Source organism: Monodon monoceros, unplaced genomic scaffold (assembly GCF_005190385.1).
Source record: "Monodon monoceros isolate NGI ecotype Baffin Bay Population unplaced genomic scaffold, NGI_Narwhal_1 Super_Scaffold_8, whole genome shotgun sequence".
Classification (NCBI taxonomy): Eukaryota; Metazoa; Chordata; class Mammalia; order Artiodactyla; family Monodontidae; genus Monodon; species Monodon monoceros.
Genome location: NW_021703785.1, coordinates 41,982,441 through 42,003,060, shown reverse-complemented (window position 1 = coordinate 42,003,060; position 20,620 = coordinate 41,982,441).

The following is a 20,620-nucleotide window of genomic DNA, read 5'->3' as shown; positions in this document are numbered from 1 at the left end:
TCTCCCCACCAGTGAGGGGGCTTCCTCGGATTTGGAACCTCTCCTCTCCTTCAGCTCCCCCACAGGGGTGCAGGTCCCATCCCACTTCTTCTCCTCTTCCTCTTCCCTTCTTCTTTCTTTTGTCCTACCTGGTTATGTGGGGATATTTTTTGTCCTTTTAGGTGTCCAAGGTCCTCTGCTAGTGTTCAGCAGGTCCTCTGTGAGAATTGTTCAATTTGTAGATGTATTCTTGATGCATTTGTGGGGAGAGATGAACTCCACATCCTCCTACTACTCTGCCATCTTGACTCCTCTAAGTTGATTATACATATATAATTTGTTTGTTTTTGTTTTTTTAAATTGAGTTATAGTTGATGCACAATATTGTATGTTTCAGATTTACAATTTTTAAAGGTTATATTCCATTTACAGTTGTTATAATATATTGGCTGTATTCCCAGTGTTGTACTACATATCCTTGTAGCTTATTTATTTTATACGTAATAGTTTGTACCTCTTAATCCCTTACGGTCCCCACTGGTAACCACTAGTTTTTTCGCTGTATCTGTGAGTGTGTTTCTTTTTTATTATATTCAGTACTTTGGTTTATACTTTTGGTTTCCAAAAGTATAATATCATATAGTATTTTTCTTTCTCTGGCTTATTTCACTTAGAATAATGTTCTCTAAGTCCATCCATGTTATCACAAATGGCAAGATTTGATCGTTTTTTATGGCTGAGTAGTATTCCATTGTGTGTGTGTGTGTGTGTGTGTGTGTGTGTGTGTGTATTCCACATCTTCTTTATTTATTTATCTGTTTTTTATTTTTGAATTTTATTTTATTTTATTTTTATATAGCAGGTTCTTATTAGTCATCCATTTTATACACATCAGTGTATACATGTCAATCCCAATCTCCCAATTCATCACACCCCCACCCCCACCGCCCACTGCCCATTTATCTGTTGATAGGCACTTAGGTTGCTTCCATATCTTGGCAATTGTAAATAATGATACTGTGAACATTGGGGTGCATGTATCTTTTTGAATTAGTGTTTTTGTTTCTTCTTCTTTATTTATTTATTTTTTCAAATAAATACCTAGGAGTGGAATTGCTGGTCATATGGTAATTTTATTTTTAGTTTTTTGAGAAACCCCATACTGTTTTACATAGTGACTGCACCAATTTACATTCCCATCAAGAGTGTATGAGGGTTCCCCTTTCCTCACATCCCCTCCAACATTTATTATTTGTGGTCTTTTTGATTAATAATATATTTTAAATCTTCTCTGTCTTCACTGATATTTTTGTGTATTTTCTTTTTATCAATTTTCGAGAGAGGGTAATTGAAATCTCTGATAATAATTGTGGATTTGTTTCTTCTCCTTGAAATTATATCATGTATTTTATAGTTTTATTATTAGGTACACAAATGTTTAGAACAGTTATGGTATTTTAAAAAAATTATCACTGTGAAGTAAACTTCTTTATCCCTGGCAATATTTTTTTGCTTTGACATTTACTTTGGCATTGATGTTGTCACTCCAGTTTTTATTTTGTACTAGTGTTAGCATGTATAATTTTTTTCTGTCTTTTACTGTCAAGGAATTTGTGTTTTTATAATAAAATGAGTTTCCTGTAGGCAACACAGAGTATGCTTTTTCATTCAGTCTGAAAATCTGTGTCTTTTAATTAGGATATTTACATTATTTAAATTTAATATAATAATTGACAGCTAATCAACTTGTTATTTCTTTTCTGTTACCATATGTTGTTCCTCCCTTCCTCTTTTTCTGCATTCTCCTTGATGAATTGAATTTTTTTTAATGATTATATTTTATCTCCTTTGTTAACTTATTAGCTAAAAGTTATTGTTGTGCTATTTTGTGTTTGCTTTAAGGTTTATAGCATACATCTTAAACTTATCACAGTCTACCTTCAAGTAATAGTTTGTCACTTCTTTATAGTGTAAAAACCTTATAGTATACTCCCTATTTCTCTCTTCATGGCCTTTATGCTCTTGTTGTCATATATTTCTGATATATGGAATAAACTACAAATTAGATTATTATTACTTTATTTAAAAAAAAGATCAATTATTTTTAAAAGAGATTTAGATGATAAGAAGAAATCTTACATATTTACTCATGTAATTATCATATCCAGTTCTCTTCCTTGTGTTTATCAGTAGTTCTGAATAAGGGGTGGTTTTGGCTATCAGCTGACATTTGATAATGTCTAGAGACATTTTTGATTGTCACACTAAAGGTGGTGGAGAAGCTATTGGTATCCAGTGGATTGAGGGCAGTGATACTGATAAACATCTTATAATGAACAGGATTCACCCCCACCTCATCTTACCCTAGCAAAGAATTATTGTGTTCAAACATTAATGATGCTCTGGTTGAAAAATACCAGTGTAGATTCGTATTTCCAACTGTGTCATATTTATTCAATCTGAAGACCCTCCTATAACATTTCTTTTAGTTCAATTCTGTAGGTAATGAATTATTTTTGTATAACTAAACAATTATTTATTTTGCCTATATTTTTGAGATATTGCTTTGTTGAGTATAGAATTCTAGATTTTCTTCAGGGATTTGAAGATGTTGCTTCATTGCCTTCTTGCTTGCATTGTTTTCAAAGTCAAATTTGCTGTCATCCTTATTTCTTTGTTCTTATGTGTGTAACATGATTCCCCCTCCCCCACAACTCTTTTAAAGATTTACTCTTTATCCCTGCCTTTTGGTAGACTGATTATGCAGGTAACCATAGTTCTCTCCATGCAGGCCTCCTCTATCCATTACTTTGTCCTGTATACTTTTGCCACCTTGCTAGACCCCTAGCTCTGTCTCATCAACTGGTGGAACCTCCTTGTGATATGACCTGGAAACTCTCTCAAGGCTGTAGGCTGGGCAATCATAGGGCTTATTGAATTTAAAGTTTGTCTCTCAGAAACCATTGTTCTTCAGTGGCTGATGTCCAGAGTTTTTGTTTGTTTTTTATTGTATTTATTTATTTATTTTTAGGCAGTAGGATAAATCTAGTTACAGCTATTCCATCTTGGTCGGAAGTGGAAGTATATCCACCTGTGACATTTTGTAATCAGCTGGCAGATTTGAAAAGCTGCTGTTCTCACAGGGATGTTGTCTCCTCTTGGGCAGAAAGACTTTATGAGGAGTGAAACTTCTGAAGTTCAGACTTCTGTGAGATAGTGAGGACCACGGAGGACTGACAGATCTGAGAATTATAGAAAATCCTTGAGACCAGTACTGGTATTTTTTAAACCAAAAAAAAAAAAAATTCTCAAGGATGAAAGTAAATGGAGGTCTTGATTTGCATTTTATTTTATAACAAGTGTAGCCATAAATTATTCTGAAACATATGTCTTAGAATGTATACATCTATATTTCATTTTTACTTCAAAATTGTCCTTGGTAACTTATTCCAACAATGCTTCTATTGTATATTTCTCAAAGCATACTTGGAATTATTTTTGGATTTATCTTGTTTCAGAAAGGCAAGAAAATCTGCCTCAATACTCTGTAGCTTATTATCTACTTGAAAGTAGTTTTCATGAAAATACCTAAAAAATCATGTTATTATAACGATATTTAGTTTTATTTATCTTCTGTAATTTTATATATTATATTTAATATTTTGCTATTCTATTTTAATTACCTGATATTTACAGAACACTTAGTTATTACGGGATTTAAGGATTTTATGTATTCATAATGACAACACAGCTCTCCTGTAGTTTTAGTTTGGAAAGTTAATTTGAAGTATCCACGCTGAGACTAACATCTGATTTTTCTAGTTATAGTGAGTTTTGCTTATATGTATCTCCAAGATTACTGAAGCTTGCTTTTTTAAATGCTGAAATTTTTTCTTAAGAAATTTGAAGAAGAGCATAAATCTAGTGTACACTTCCTTTCATTCATTAACAGACCTATACAGAATCCAATTAATGAGAACATTGACTAAAGTTAGTTATCATAATCAGCAACGACTTTACAAATTTATAATATAGTGATGCTCCCAAGAGCTATTCAGATATGTAGACTGTTTGTTCCAACACTAAGTTGCCTAAGATTTCTATGTTTTATAGTTTTCTGCTTTAAAAAGTTTTGTTTCCTCTCTTTTACTTGACAGGTATCACGATCAATTTTTAACAAACATATCAATAATTACAGTACCGTCTCTTTGGAAATACTTTAAGAAACACTCTTCTACATTGCTGAGTGTGTTAAAAGTTTTACCTTTATAAATATGATTTTATTATATTTTGATTTTAATATCTTTAATATTAAGTTAGTTACCCACATTTACTTAATTAATTTTCCCAGAAGAATCCTTTAACGTTTGTTCAAATGATTGATATAAATATAATTTCTGGAGAAAGTAATCTTTTCCAGTTTTATGCATGAGAAAACTTAGGGTTACAGATACACTATACAAGTTTCATCTCTTCTGGTACTTATAGAAGAGTCAGTGGAGGCAATTTCAGTAATTTCGTATAATGCAGTTAAATTACATTGTTATTTCAGTGTGACTTTATACATTAGAACACTTATAGAAATACAGCTATTTATATTTCCTAGCCACTTTCTGTTTCAGTTATAAATGAATTCTAAAGACTCACTGTTGGAAATTTTAAAGAAAGACTAGAAAAATTGGCCAGGCTACCTGGTACTGATAAATGATACTTAGATGACTTAAAAAAAAAATCATCCTGTTATTAAATTTAATATTTAAGGAATGAAAGTAAAAGTTTTTATTAGCTAAAAATTTAGCCTAGCAGTAAATAATAATAGCTTATTTGGAAAAAAATACCATCATTCTATTTAAAAAGGAAAAAAAATTCTGTTGTCTCAGAACATATTATGGAAAATCAGTGTTCTTAGTGCTATCTTAGCAAAAGTCATTGCTTTAACAAAATTCCCCTTAGAGATATGCTGACATCAGAGATGCTGAGTGCAAGTGAAGATAGTTTGTTATACAAAGGTGTAGTGTGTTATAAGTTGTTAAACAGAAATAAACTTGTTACTTTAGCTCCAATCAGACAACTAGGGAAGAAAATATACAACATTTTTGGAGAAAAACAAATTTCCTAATTTTATCATAAGATTCTGTTTAGCCAAATCAAAATTAATATGCTTTGGAAATTGACCCTTAATTGTAAGGATCATACTTTTTGTCTCCTTTATATCTAATAATTTGTTTAATGGAGGTGATGGGAACTTTCTTCTCAGGGTTAAATGTTTTGACTTGTAAACCTTTCTAAAAAGAATTCAGTTTAATTAGACCTGCTATATCATTTAGGTTTAAACTGAATTTTTTTTTTAAATTATGGATGTCTGAGCATATTCCATTACGGGTTTAAAAATCTTGATTGTGCTTTCATTCAAGAAGACTCTATTGAGTACTTGGTAAATGTCAAGTACTGTACTAGGTAGGCACTTTTCAAAGTGATTAAAGAAGTGTAAGTTAGGAACCCCGTCCTGTCTGAGCAAAAAACAGACGCCCTCCAGTAACCTACACGCAGAGGCAGGGCCAAATCCAAAGCTGAGCTCCTGTGAGCTGTGAGAACAAAGAAGAGAAAGGGAAATCTCTCCCAGCAGCCTCAGAAGCAGCGGATTAAAGCTCCACAATCAACTTGATATACCCTGCATCTGTGGAATACCTGAATAGACAAGGAATGATCCCAAATTGAAGAGGTGGACTTTAGGAGCGAGATCTATGATTCTTTTCCCTTTTCCTCTTTTTGTGAATGTGTACATGTATGCTTCTGTGTGAGATCTTGTCTGTATAGTCTTGCTTCCACCATTCGTCCTAGGGCTCTATCCGTCCATGGTTTTATTTTTTATAATTTTTTTTCTTAATAATTAATTTTAATTGTAATAACTTTATTATACTTTACCTTCGTTCTTTCTTTCTTTCTTTCCTTCCTTCCTCCCTCCTTTAGACAAAGAATCACCCCAAATTGAGGAGGTGGTCTCTGAGAGCAAGATTTATGATTTTTTTCCCCTTTACCTCTTTTTGTGAGGGTGTATGTGTATGCTTCTGTGTAAGATTTTCTCTGTATAGCTTTGCTTCCAACATTTGTCCTAAGGTTCTATCCGTCCCTTTTTTTTTTTGTAAATATTTTTTAATTCAATAACTATATTATACTTTATTTTATTTTTACTGTATCTTCTTTCTTTCTGTCTTTTTTCCTTCTTTCCCTCCCTCCTTCCTTCCTCCCTCCCTCCCTCCCTCCTTTCTTTCCTTCTTTGCTTCTTTCTTCCTTCCTTCCTTTCCTCCTTTCCTTCTTTCTTTCCTCATACTTCTACTAATTCTCTCTACTTTTTCTCCCTTTTATTCTGAGCTGTGTGGATGAAAGGCTCTTGGTGCTCCAGCCAGGAGTCAGGGCTCTGCCTCTGAGGTAGGAGAGCCAAATTCAGGACACTGGTCAACAAGAGACCTCCCAGCTACAAATAATATTAAACGGTGGAAATCTCCCAGAGACCTCCATCTTAACACCAGCACCCAGCTTCACTCAACGACCAGCAAGCCACAGTGCTGGACAACCTATGCCAAACAACCAGGAAAACAGGAACACAACCCCACCCATTAGCAGAGAGGCTGCCTAAAATCATAATAAGTCCACAGACACCCCAAAACACACCACTAGACGTGAACCTGCCCACTAGAGAGACAAGATCCAGCCTCATCCACCACAACACAGGCACTAGTCCCCTCCACCAGGAAGCCTACACAACCCACCGAAACAACCTTAGCCACTGGAGACAGACATCAAAAACAACGGGAACTACGAACCTGCAGCCGGCAAAAAAGAGACCCCAAACACAGTAAGATAAGCAAAATGAGAAGACAGAAAAACACACAGCAGATGAAGCAGCAAGATAAAAATGCACCAGACCTAACAAATGAAGAGGAAATAGGCAGTCTACCTGAAAAAGAATTCAGAATAATGATAGTAAGGATGATCCGAAATCTTGGAAATAGAATGGACAAAATGCAGGAATCAGTTAACAAGGACCTAGAAGAAATAAAGATGAAGCAAGCAACGATGAACAACGCAATAAATGAAATTAAAAGTACTGTAGATGGGATCAATAGCAGAATAACTGAGGCAGAAGAACGGATAAGTGACCTGGAAGATAAAAGAGTGGAAATAACTACTGCAGAGCAGAATAAAGAAAAAAGAATGAAAAGAATTGAGGACAGTCTCAGAGACCTCTGGGACAACATTAAACGCACCAACATTCATTGGTTCCAGAAGAAGAAGAGAAAAAGAAAGGGACTGAGAAAATATTTGAAGAGATTATAGTTGAAAACTTCCCTAATATGGGAAAGGAAATAGTTAATCAAGTCCAGGAAGCACAGAGAGTCCCATACAGGATAAATACAAGGAGAAATATGCCAAGTCACATATTAATCAAAATGTCAAAAATTAAATACAAAGAAAGCATATTAAAAGCAGCAAGGGAAAAACAACAAATAACACACAAGGGAATCCCCATAAGGTTAACGGCTGATCTCTCAGCAGAAACCCTACAAGCCAGAAGGGAGTGGCAGGACATACTGAAAGTGATGAAGGAGAAAAACCTGCAACCAAGACTACTCTACCCAGCAAGGATCTCATTCAGATTTGATGGAGAAACTAAAATCGTTACAGACAAGCAAAAGCTGACAGAGTTCAGCACCACCAAACCAGCTTTGCAACAAATGCTAAAGGAACTTCTCTAGACAAGAGAAGGAAAAGACCTATAATAACGAACCCAAAACAATTTAGAAAATGGGAATAGGAAAATACATATCGATAATTACCTTAAATGTAAATGGACTAAATGCTCCCACCAAAAGACACAGATTGGCTGAATGGATACAAAAACAAGACCCTTATATATGCTGTCTACAAGAGACCCACTTCAGACCTAGAGACACATACAGACTGAAAGTAAGGGGATGGAAAAAGATATTCCATGAAAATGGAAACCAAAAGAAAGCTGGAGTAGCAATTCTCATATCAGACAAAATAGACTTTAAAATAAGGACTATTAAAAGAGACAAAGAAGGACACTACATAATGATCAAGGGATCGATCCAAGAAGAAGATATAACAATTGTAAATATTTATGAACCCAACATAGGAGCACCTCAATACATAAGGCAAATACTAACAGCCATAAAAGGGGAGATCGACAGTAACACATTCATAGTAGGGGACTTTAACACCCCACTTTCACTCATGGACAGATCATCCAAAATGAAAATAAATTAGGAAACACAAGCTTTAAATGATACATTAAACAAGATGGACTTAATTGATATTTATAGGACACTCCATCCAAAAACAACAGAATACACATTTTTCTCAAGTGCTCATGGAACATTCTCCAGGATAGATCCTATCTTGGGTCACAAATCAAGCCTTGGTAAATTTAAGAAAATTGAAATTGTATCAAGTATCTTTTCTGACCACAACGCCATGAGACTAGATATCAATTACAGGAAAAGATCTGTAAAAAATACAAACACATGGAGGCTAAACCATACACTACTTAATAATGAAGTGATCACTGAAGAAATCAAAGAGGAAATAAAAAAATACCTAGAAACAAATGACAATGGAGACACAACGACCCAAAACCTATGGGATGCAGCAAAAGCAGTTCTAAGGGGGAAGTTTATAGCAATACAAGGCCACCTTAAGAAGCAGGAAACATCTCGAATAAACAACCTAACCTTGAACCTCAAGCAATTAGAGAAAGAAGAACAAAAAAACCCCAAAGCTAGCAGAAGGAAAGAAATCATAAAAATCAGATCAGAAATAAATGAAAAAGAAATGAAGGAAACGATAGCAAAGATGAATAAAACTAAAAGCTGGTTCTTTGAGAAGATAAACAAAATAGATAAACCACTAGCCAGACTCATCAAGAAAAAAAGGGAGAAGACTCAAATCAATAGAATTAGAAATGAAAAAGGAGAAGTAACAACTGACACTGCAGAAATAAAAAAAATCATGAGAGATTACTACAAACAACTCTATGCCAATAAAATGGACAATTTGGAAGAAATGGACAAATTCTTAGAAATGCACAGCCTGCCAAGACTGAATCAGGAAGAAATAGAAAATATGAACAGACCAATCACAAGCACTGAAATTGAAACTGTGATTAAAAATCTTCCAACAAACAAAAGCCCAGGACCAGATGGCATCACAGGTGAATTCTATCAAATGTTTAGAGAAGAGCTAACACCTATCCTTCTCAAACTCTTCCAAAATATAGCAGAGGAAGGAACACTCCCAAATTCCTTCTACGAGGCCACCATCACCTTGATACCAAAACCAGAAAAGGATGTCACAAAGAAAGAAAACTACAGGCCAATATCACTGATGAACATAGATGCAAAAATCCTCAACAAAATACTAGCAAACAGAATCCAAGAGCACATTAAAAGGATCATACACCATGATCAAGTGGGGTTTATTCCAGGAATGCAAGGATTCTTCAATATACGCAAATCTATCAATGTGATAAACCATATTAACAAATCGAAGGAGAAAAACCATATGATCATCTCAATAGATGCAGAGAAAGCTTTTGACAAAATTCAACACCCATTTATGATAAAAACCCTGCAGAAAGTAGGCATAGAGGGAATTTTCCTCAACATAATAAAGGCCATATATGACAAGCCTACAGCCAACATCATCCTCAATGGTGAAAAACTGAAAGCATTTCCACTAAGATCAGGAACAAGACAAGGTTGCCCACTCTCAACACTCTTATTCAACATAGTTTTGGAAGTTTTAGCCACAGCAATCAGAGAAGAAAAGGAAATAAAAGGAATCCAAATCGGAAAAGAAGAAGTAAAGCTGTCACTGTTTGCAGATGACATGATACTATACATAGAGAATCCTAAAGATGCTACCAGAAAACTACTAGAGCTAATCAATGAATTTGGTAAAGTAGCAGGATACAAAATTAATGCGCAGAAATCTCTGGCATTCCTATATACTAATGATGAAAAATCTGAAAGTGAAATCAAGAAAACACTCCCATTTACCATTGCAACAAAAAGAATAAAATATCTAGGAATAAACCTACCTAAGGAGACAAAAGACCTGTATGCAGAAAATTATAAGACACTGATAAAAGAAATTAAAGATGATACAAATAGATGGAGAGATATACCATGTTCTTGGATGGGAAGAATCAACATTGTGAAAATGACTCTACTACCCAAAGCAATCTACAGATTCAATGCAATCCCTATCAAACTACCACTGGCATTTTTCACAGAACTAGAACAAAAAATTTCGCAATTTGTATGGAAACACAAAAGACCCCGAATAGCCAAAGCAATCTTGAGAACGAAAAAAGGAGCTGGAGGAATCAGGCTCCCTGACTTCAGACTATACTACAAAGCTACAGTAATCCAGACAGTATGGTACTGGCACAAAAACAGAAAGATAGATCAATGGAACAGGATAGAAAGCCCAGAGGTAAACCCACGCACATATGGACACCTTATCTTTGATAAAGGTGGCAGGAAAGTACAGTGGAGAAAGGACAGCCTCTTCAATAAATGGTGCTGGGAAAACTGGACAGGTACATGTAAAAGTATGAGATTAGATCACTCCCTAACACCATACACAAAAATAAGCTCAAAATGGATTAAAGACCTAAATGTAAGGTCAGAAACTATCAAACTCTTAGAGGAAAACATAGGCAGAACACTCTATGACATAAATCACAGCAAGATCCTTTCTGACCCACCTCCTAGAGTAATGGAAATAAAAACAAAAATAAACAAATGGGACCTAATGAAACTTCAAAGCTTTTGCACAGCAAAGGAAACCATAAACAAGACCAAAAACCAAGCCTCAGAATGGGAGAAAATATTTGCAAATGAAGCAACTGACAAAGGATTAGTCTCCAAAATTTACAAGCAGCTCATGCAGCTCAATAACAAAAAAACAAACAACCCAATCCAAAAATGGGCAGAAGACCTAAATAGACATTTCTCTAAAGAAGATATACAGAATGCCAACAAACACATGAAAGAATGCTCAACATCATTAATCATTAGAGAAATACAAATCAAAACTACAATGAGATATCATCTCACACCAGTCAGAATGGCCATCATCAAAAAATCTAGAAACAATAAATGCTGGAGAGGGTGTGGAGAAAAGGGAACACTCTTGCACTGATAGTGGGAATGTGAATTGGTTCAGCCACTATGGAGAACAGTATGGAGGTTCCTTAAAAAACAACAAATAGAATTACCATATGACCCAGCAATCCCACTACTGGGCATATACCCTGAGAAAACCAAAATTCAAAAAGAGTCATGTACCAAAATTTTCATTGCAGCTCTATTTACAATAGCCCGGAGATGGAAATAACCTAAGTGCCCATCATCGGATGAATGGATAAAGAAGATGTGGCACATATATACAATGGAGTATTACTCAGCCTTAAAAAGAAACGAAATTGAGCAATTTGTAATGAGATGGATAGACCTAGAGTCTGTCATACAGAGTGAAGTAAGTCAGAAAGAAAAAGACAAATACCATATGCTAACACATATATATGGAATTTAAGAAAAAAAATGTCATGAAGAACCTAGGGGTAAGACAGGAATAAAGACGCAGACCTACTGGAGAACGGACTTGAGGATATGGGGAGGGGGAAGGGTGAGCTGGTACAGGGAGAGAGAGAGTTATGGACATATACACACTAACAAACGTAGTAAGGTAGATAGCTAGTGGGAAGCAGCCGCATGGCACAGGGATATTAGCTCGGTGCTTTGTGACAGCCTGGAGGTGTGGGATAGGGAGAGTGGGAGGGAGGGAGACGCAAGAGGGAAGAGATATGGGAACATATGTATATGTATGGCTGATTCACTTTGTTATGAAGCAGAAGCTAACACACCATTGTGGAGCAATTATACCCCAATAAAGATGTTAAAAAAAAAAAAAAAAAAGAAGTGTAAGTTAGGTTTCTTGCCCTTGGAAATCTCACTATCTAGTGGGTGGGGGAGGAGGAGGGACATGGAACAGTTACAGAACAACATATGGCAGAAGATAATTGTGTCCAAATGTGTCATGTAGAAAATACATGATATGGAAGGTCTGGAAGAAGGCAATGCTATATCCATTACAGAATATTTTCTGAAATCTTTATGAAAGTTGTATGACTTGACATAGGTCTTGAAGGTAGAATAGGAATTGGATATACATATAACCTTTCCTAATAAAAAATGCATGATTTTGCTATTTTGAAGTCATTTGAATCACAGTTATGTAGTAGAGAGCACATTGATTTAGGAGGCGTGAGGCCATGTTTATCAAGATTCTGTAATGAACTTGCTATAGGACCAAATTAGCCTCTCTGTCATCTGCAAAATCCACAGTACTCAACCAGTCACATGGCACTGGGTTCATATTGACAATCAGACTCACAAGATACCATGGACTTTGCCCATCAACACATATATTTAGCTTTAAGAAAGCATACAGAATAGGCAACAATACAACATCCACGGTGACGACATAGTGGAGGTTTTTATCTTCAATGTACAGTTTACAAATGTCCCAGGCACTCCACACTTGAAATGCAAGTGATCACAAAAAACAAGAGTGGGTGAGTGCAGACTATCTCAGTTCAGGGAAGCCCCAGCTCTGGAGGTCTCCTCAACAAGGAAGATTCAGTCAAGGATCATATCCTCAGGTTTCCTTGAGGCCAGAGCAAAGATTACAAATCAGTTGTTGACAATTCCAGCTGAATCTTCTTTATTTACCTGTAAAATAAGAGACTGATTTACATGGACTTTATTTCTTTGAAATACTTGGTTCAAATTCTAGCATCATCATTTACTAGTTTTGTGAATTTGGATAAGTTATTTAGCCTCTCTGAATTTCCATTTCTTTGATGGCAAAATAAGTATGAAATTACCTAGTTTTGTTACATGGTTTAAGTGGCCTAAAATACTTTTGACACGATATGGAGAGGCAGACTATTTTAATATAGACCTTAAATTTTGTAATTTTCCTTTCTTTGCCTCACTGGAAGTATTATTCTTGGCTTCATTCCTACACTGGTTCTAATGGACCATTAGGGTCTGTTGTAAAAAAAAAAAAAAACTTAGAAGGGCAACGGTTTTTGAAGATAAGCTAGAGAAAAAGAGTATCTTTGGAGAATGGGTAGATTTCCTTGAGACAAAAAAGAGTTCAGAAGAAGTAGAGGGTGAGGACACATATAGGTTGCTGGACTCCATAAGATTCTGGGAGTTGATGTTGGGAAAGTGGTCTGACTGGGTGGGCACTCATGATTTGTGAAGAGCTGAGTAATTCCTATCAATCTCCCATGACATGGCTTGCCCCTGTCTGACAAACTATTGGGAGAGCTCATATGCAGTGTCCCAGGAAGTGGGAGATGGGTCTTGACTCCTTATACATGAAAGGCTTGGTGCATGGTGGTGACAGAGTAGAACTTCATTGTTTGGTTTTTCCAGCCCCCAGAACTTGTGATCAATCTATGATCTGGACATTTCAGTTGCCTTGACACTCAATACTGATTTCTACCACTGAATTTATTATACAGAATTTCCCATTGATTACTGAATTGTCTAAAATGATTTAGTTGGCCATTTTAGAGGTGTCAATTCAGTAACTTATCAGATTTTCTTGAGTTTAAAAAGTGCTCAGGATCAGCCCTGAGCAGCAGCAGAAGTGACCAGCCAAGCCCAAATTGCAATCCACCATTCATGAGACATAAGGAATAACTGATTATGGCGGAAGAGTAAGACGCGGAGATCACCTTCCTCCCCACAGATACATCAGAAATACATCTACACGTGGAACAACTCCTACAGAACACCTACTGAATGCTGGCAGAAGACCTCAGACCTCCCAAAAGGCAAGAAACTCCCCACGTACCTGGGTAGGGCAAAAGAAAAAAGAATAAACAGAGACAAAAGAATAGGGACGGGACCTGAACCAGTGGGAGGGAGCCGTGAAGGAAGAAAGGTTTCCACACACTGCAAGCCCCTTCGTGGGCGGAGACTGTGGGTGGCAGAGTGGGGGAGCTTCGGAGCCGTGGAGGAGAGCGCAGCAACAGGGGTGCGGAGGGCAAAGTGAAGAGATTCCCGCACAGAGGATAGGTGCCGACCAGCACTCACCAACCCGAGAGGCGTGTCTGCTCACCTGCCAGGGCAGGAGGGGCTGGGAGCAGAGGCTTGGGCTTTGGTCGGAGCGCAGAGAGAGCACTGGCGGCGTGAACACAGCCTGAAGGGGTTAGTGCACCACGGATAGCCGGGAGGGAGTCCGGGAAAAAGTCTGCACCTGCCGAAGAGGCAAGAGACTTTTTCTTCCCTATTTGTTTCCTGGTGTGTGAGAAGTGGGGATGAAGAGCGCTGCTTAAAGGACCTCCAGAGACAGGCGCGAGCCGCGGCTAACAGTGCGGACCCCAGAGACGGGCATGAGATGCTAAGGCTGCTGCTGCCGCCAACAAGAAGCCTGTGTGCGAGCACAGGTCACTCTCCACACCTCCTTTCCGGGAGCCTGTGCAGCCCGCCACTGCCAGGGTCCCGGGATCCAGGGACAACTTCTCCGGGAGAACGCACTGTGCACCTCAGGCTGGCGCAATGTCACGCAGGCCTCTGCCGTGCCCCTCCCTCCCGCCGGCCTGAGTGAGGCAGAGCCCCCAAATCAGCGGCTCTTTTAACCCCGTCCTGTCTGAGCGAAGAACAGACGCCCTCTGGCAACCTACACGCAGAGCCGGGACCAAATCCAAAGCTGAAACCCGGGAGATGTGCGAACAAAGAAGAGAAAGGGAAATATCTCCCAGCAGCCTCAGAAGCAGAGAATTAAATCTCGACAATCAGCTTGTACTCTGCATCTGTGGAATACCTGAATAGACAATGAATCATCCCAAATTGAGGAGGTGGACTGTGAGAGCAAGATTTATTATTTTTTCCCCTTTTCCTCCTTTTGTGAGTGTGTATGCGTAAGCTTCTGTGTGAGATTTTGTCTGTATAGCTTTGCTTTCACCATTTGTCCTAGAGTTCTATCTGTCCTTTTTTTTTTTTACTTAAATTTTTTTTCTTAATAATTATATTTTTATTTTAATAACGTTATTTTATTTTACCTTACTTTATTTTATTTTCTTTTATCCTCTTTCTTTCTTTCTACATTTTCTCCCTTTTGTTCTGAGCCATGTGGATGAAAGGCTGTTGGTGCTGCAGCCAGGAGTCAGTGCTGTGCCTCTGAGGTAGGAGAGCCAAATTCAGGACACTGGTCAACAAGAGACCTCCCAGCTACAAATAATATCAAATGGCGAAAATCTCCCAGAGATCATCTCCATCTCGTCACCAACACCCAGCTTCACTCAACGACCAGCAAGATACAGTGCTGAACACCCTATGCCAAACAACTAGCAAGACAGGAACACAATCCCACCCATTAGCAGAGAGGCTGCCTAAAATCATAGTAAGTCCACAGATACCCCAAAACACACCACTAGACGTGAACCTGCCCACTAGAGAGACAAGATCCAGCCTCATCCACCACAACACAGGCACTAGTCCCCTCCACCAGGAAGCCTACACAACCCACTGAACCAACTTTAGCCACTGAGGACAGACACCAAAAACAATGGGAACTACGAACCTGCAGCCTGAAAAAAGGAGACCCCAAACACAGTAAGATAAGCAAAATGAGAAGACAGAAAAACACACAGCAGATGAAGGAGCAAGATAAAAACCCACCAGACCTAACAAATGAAGAGGAAATAGGCAGTCTACCTGAAAAAGCATTCAGAATAATGATAGTACAGATGACCCAAAATCTTGGGAATGGAATAGAGAAAATGCAAGAAACATTTAACAAAGACCTAGAAGAACTACAGATGAAACAAACAATGATGAACAACACAATAAATGAAATTAAAAACACTCTTGAAGGGATCTATAGCAGAAAAACTGGGGCAGAAGAACGGATAAGTGACCTGGAAGATAAAAGAGTGGAAATAACTACTGCAGAGCAGAATAAAAAAAAAGAATGAAAAGAACTATGGACAGTTTCAGAGACCTCTTGGACAACATTAAATGCACCAACATTCGAATCATAGGGGTTCCAGAAGAAGAAGAAAAAAAGAAAGGGACTGAGAAAATATTTGAAGAGATTATAGTTGAAAACTTCCCTAGTATGGGAAAGGAAATAGTTAATCAAATGCAGGAGGCAAAGAGAGTCCCATACATGATAAATCCAAGGAGAAACACACCAAGACACATATTAATCAAACTGTCAAAAATTACATACAAAGAAAACATATTAAAAGCAGCAAGGGAAAAACAACAAATAACACACAAGGGAATCCCCATAACGTTAACAGCTGATCTTTCAGCAGAAACTCTGCAAGCCAGAAGGGACTGGCAGGACATACTTAAAGTGATGAAGGAGAAAAACCTAAATCCAAGATTACTCTACCCAGCAAGGATCTCATTTAGACTTGATGGAGAAATTAAAACCTTTATAGACAAGCAAACCTGAGAGAGTTCAGCACCACCACACCAGCTTTACAACAAATGCTAAAGGATATTCTCTAGGCAAGAAACACAAGAGAAGGAAAAGACCTATAATAACAAACCCAAAACAATTTAGAAAATGGGAATAGGAGCATACATATCGATAATTAGCTTAAATGTAAATGGATTAAATGCTCCCACCAAAAGACACAGACTGGCTGAATGGATACAAAAAGAAGACCCATATATATGCTGTCTACAAGACACCAACTTCAGACCTAGAGACACATACAGACTGAAAGTGAGGGGATGGAAATAGATATTCCATGCAAATGGAAACCAAAAGAAAGCTGGAGTAGCAATTCTCATATCAGACAAAATAAACTTTAAAATAAAGACTATTAGAAGAGATAAAGAAGGACACTACATAATGATCAAGGTATCGGTCCAGGAAGAAGATATAACAATTGTAAATATTTATGCACCCAACATGGGAGCACCTCAATACATAGGCAAATACTAACAGCCATAAAAGGGGAAATCGACAGTAACACATTCATAGTAGGGGACTTTAGACCCCCAGTATGGAGGTTCCTTAAAAAACTACAAATAGAACTACCATATGACCCAGCAATCCCACTATTGGGCACATACCCTGAGAAAACCAAAATTCAAAAAGAGTCATGTACCAAAATGTTCATTGCAGCTCTATTTACAATAGCCAGGACATGGAAGCAACCTAAGTGTCCATCATCGGATGAATGGATGAAGGAGATGTGGCACATATATACAATGCAATATTTCTCAGCCATAAAAAGAAACAAAAATGAGCCAATTTGTAATGAGGTGGATGGACTTAGAGTCTGTCATACAGAGTGAAGTAAGTCAGAAAGAGAAAAACAAATACCGTATGCTAACACACACACACACACACACACACACACACACATATATATGGAATTTAAGAAAAAAAAAATGTCATGGAGAACCTAGGGGTAAGACTGGAATAAAGACACAGACCTACTAGAGAATGGACTTGAGGATATGGAGAGGGGGAAGGGTAAGCTGGGACAAAGTGAGAGAGTGGCATGGACATATATACACTACCAAACGTAAAATAGATAGCTAGTGGGAAGCAGCCGCATAGCACAGGGAGATCAGCTCGGTGCTTTGTGACCACCTAGAGGGGTGGGATAGGGAGGCTGGGAGGGAGGGAGACACAAGAGGGAAGAGATATGGGAGCATATGTATATGTATAACTGATTCACTTTGTTATAAAGCAGAAACTAACACAACATTGTAAAGCAATTATACTCCAATAAAGATGTAAGAAAATAAGTGCTCAGTAACTTATTAGACAGAGATAAGGACTACTTTCTATCTTTATCCCTCCATTAGAACATCTACCATCATAATTATTATAAAAACAAAATATATACATTTTCTGTAGTAAATGGTAATATTTTCCATCAAAAATGTTCCTGAAGAAATCAGGAAATGTTGGCTAGTTTTAGGGAAACTGTTTGGTTTTTAGTTATAGGTTTTAAAGCAAGATGGAGTCTAGTGCTTTTAGCCAATATTTATTAGTGGCCTGACTAGACAACCTAGGGTTTTTTTTTTCCTTTTTTGATTTTCTTTCATATTTTAATGTGTTTCTCCTATTGAGAGAAATATGTAAAATAAAAAGGTGTAAGTGATTTAATTGACTATTTAGGCTTAGGTAGTTTACTTAGGCAATATGAAGATCATTTCTCTCATTTACTTGCTTGTGTGGAAGTATATACCCTTTGAATTTGAATGTCTTAGTGTGCCTTATCAGCATTTTTAATTTAATTCTGGAACATCTTTTATATTAGTCAGCTATAGCAGCAATAAAGCTGTATAACAAATAACTTTAAAAAAGCTTACAAGCTGTTAGCAATTTACAACAATAGACATTTATTTTTGTGACTTATGAGTCTATTGGTTGGCTAGATTCCTGCTGGGCTTGGCTCTGGGTTATAGGTTGGCTTTGGTTATGCCCCACATAACTCATTCTGGGATGAGTAACTACTAGGGGCATGCTTTTCTCATCATGATGGTAAATATGCTAAACGCCAAATCAAGTTATGCAAACATGTGTAAGGCCTCTGCTCACATTATGTTTGCTAATGTAATGGCTGAAGCAAATCACATGGCCAGGTCACATTGGCTTTCTCTTATGGGAGGTTCAGCAAAGTCATATGGCAATGCCAGTGTTAAGAATTATTCTCTAGCTAAGATGGAATGAAGAATTGGAAACAATAACCCTGTCTACCACTTTTTGAATAGAGGGTGCTAGTGTTCCTTAAGGAGCTTTCAGCTAAACCTAGTCATCTTGGACTGAACTGGGTATTGACTGGGGTGGACTGAGGAAGAAATAGATATCTTTTGCCCCAGAAATGAGGCAAATCCTAATGCTTAGTCCCTGTGCGTGCATGCGCTCACACACACACACACACACACACACACACACACACACACAAATAGCGTCGGTCCTTTCAAATGCCTAGGCTAATGCTCTGATTTTATAATTATGAAAATGGCCCTGATTTTCAAGCCAAAGCTATTTCAGGGAAATATACCAGCAAAAAAAAAAAAAAAGAGTCATGCCTGTTTCCCCCAAATTCTTCAACTTTCAAGCCCTTTACTTCTTGTATATCATGCCTAATTGTGATTCTGTACAATATTACAATGGTAACAGTCTGTCCCAGACTGAATCCCAGCCAATAGCAGCCTCTATCAACCATCTCCCAGTCTGTCCTTTGTTGGAGCAATTATATCACGTGCTTAGACTAGCAAATGAATAAATAGTCTGGAATCATTTTGAGTGTCACCATATTATTTCTATAAAAACTATAAAATTAATCTAGTAAACTCTTGGAGCTATGAGGGTCAGGGATTATAGGTGCCTTTGCTTTTCACCATTGAACCACTAGTCTCTGAAATCCTTTTTCTTGGCTGTATCCTTAGGATTGAATGCTGAACTCAAGAATGAATGTGAATAGATGATTTGCTTTTTGGATTAAAAATTTACCAATATTTATAATCCAAAGCCACCACAAACTAGGACCCACCTCTGCTGATGCATTTAGTATTTCTGTTACGGTAAATAGTCCTTTGGTTAAAGATATCAAGTCTATTCCTGTTTATATGGCAGGTGTTTGGGATTATTTCAGATTTTGACATTCTCCTAAGAGGACACCCAAACCTGCATGGTCTGCAGAGGAATTTTGATTTTGATCTATTCCCTTGACACCCAGGCCTAAAGAAGACTTATCTGCTGCAGTGATGAGCAGGATTTGGAAACTCAGTAAAAGAGGTGGGTGTTTGTGAATCCCAACTAAGCCTCAAGTTGAATGCAGTTCTAGAAAACATGAGAATTGTTTGTGTCACTGTGTCACCATGTCATCATCATACTGATTCTGTCTTGGACACATTAGGCCAATGGTACAAGTGACCTTGGCTACTCGAGGTGATGCTCACTGCCAAAAATCTTCAGAGAGCCATGGGATGCAATGGAGCAGGCGCTGTGTTGGTGGTCACTGCGTTGTGCTTCTAGGCCTTGTCTCTGGATGTGTTTCCTGGAACTCTGGTACATTCAATGTCCTTGCTGTCCATCTCTTAAACATAGTCCCTATTAGAGAACTGGGTTATTTTGAATAAAAACTTTGCTCCCAAAGTGAACCTGAATTCACTGAGCTCATTTGCCAAACCCAGGCTTGACCCCCAGTGTTTCCTACTGAACTGGAAGATGAGCCAAGGCTTGCTTTTGGAGGCTGTAGAAGGAAGAGTTTTCTTATTTCCTCCCTGTTTATTTACAAGATACATTTGAGGGCACTTGGAAGAAATCAAACCAGTGAGGAGAAATTATAGGCAGAAAGATTTCTGTTTAATATAATTTTTCCCCTAACCACTGGGACTACTTAATAATTAGATTGTTGAGAGCAATTAGCTACTCATTACAATTTTCTATAATAAATATACTATTTTTCATACTGAGCTTGAACTATATTATTTACTCAGTTTAATCTTAACGAATTTTAGCTGAGAATTTCCCTGTGAGGGGAGAG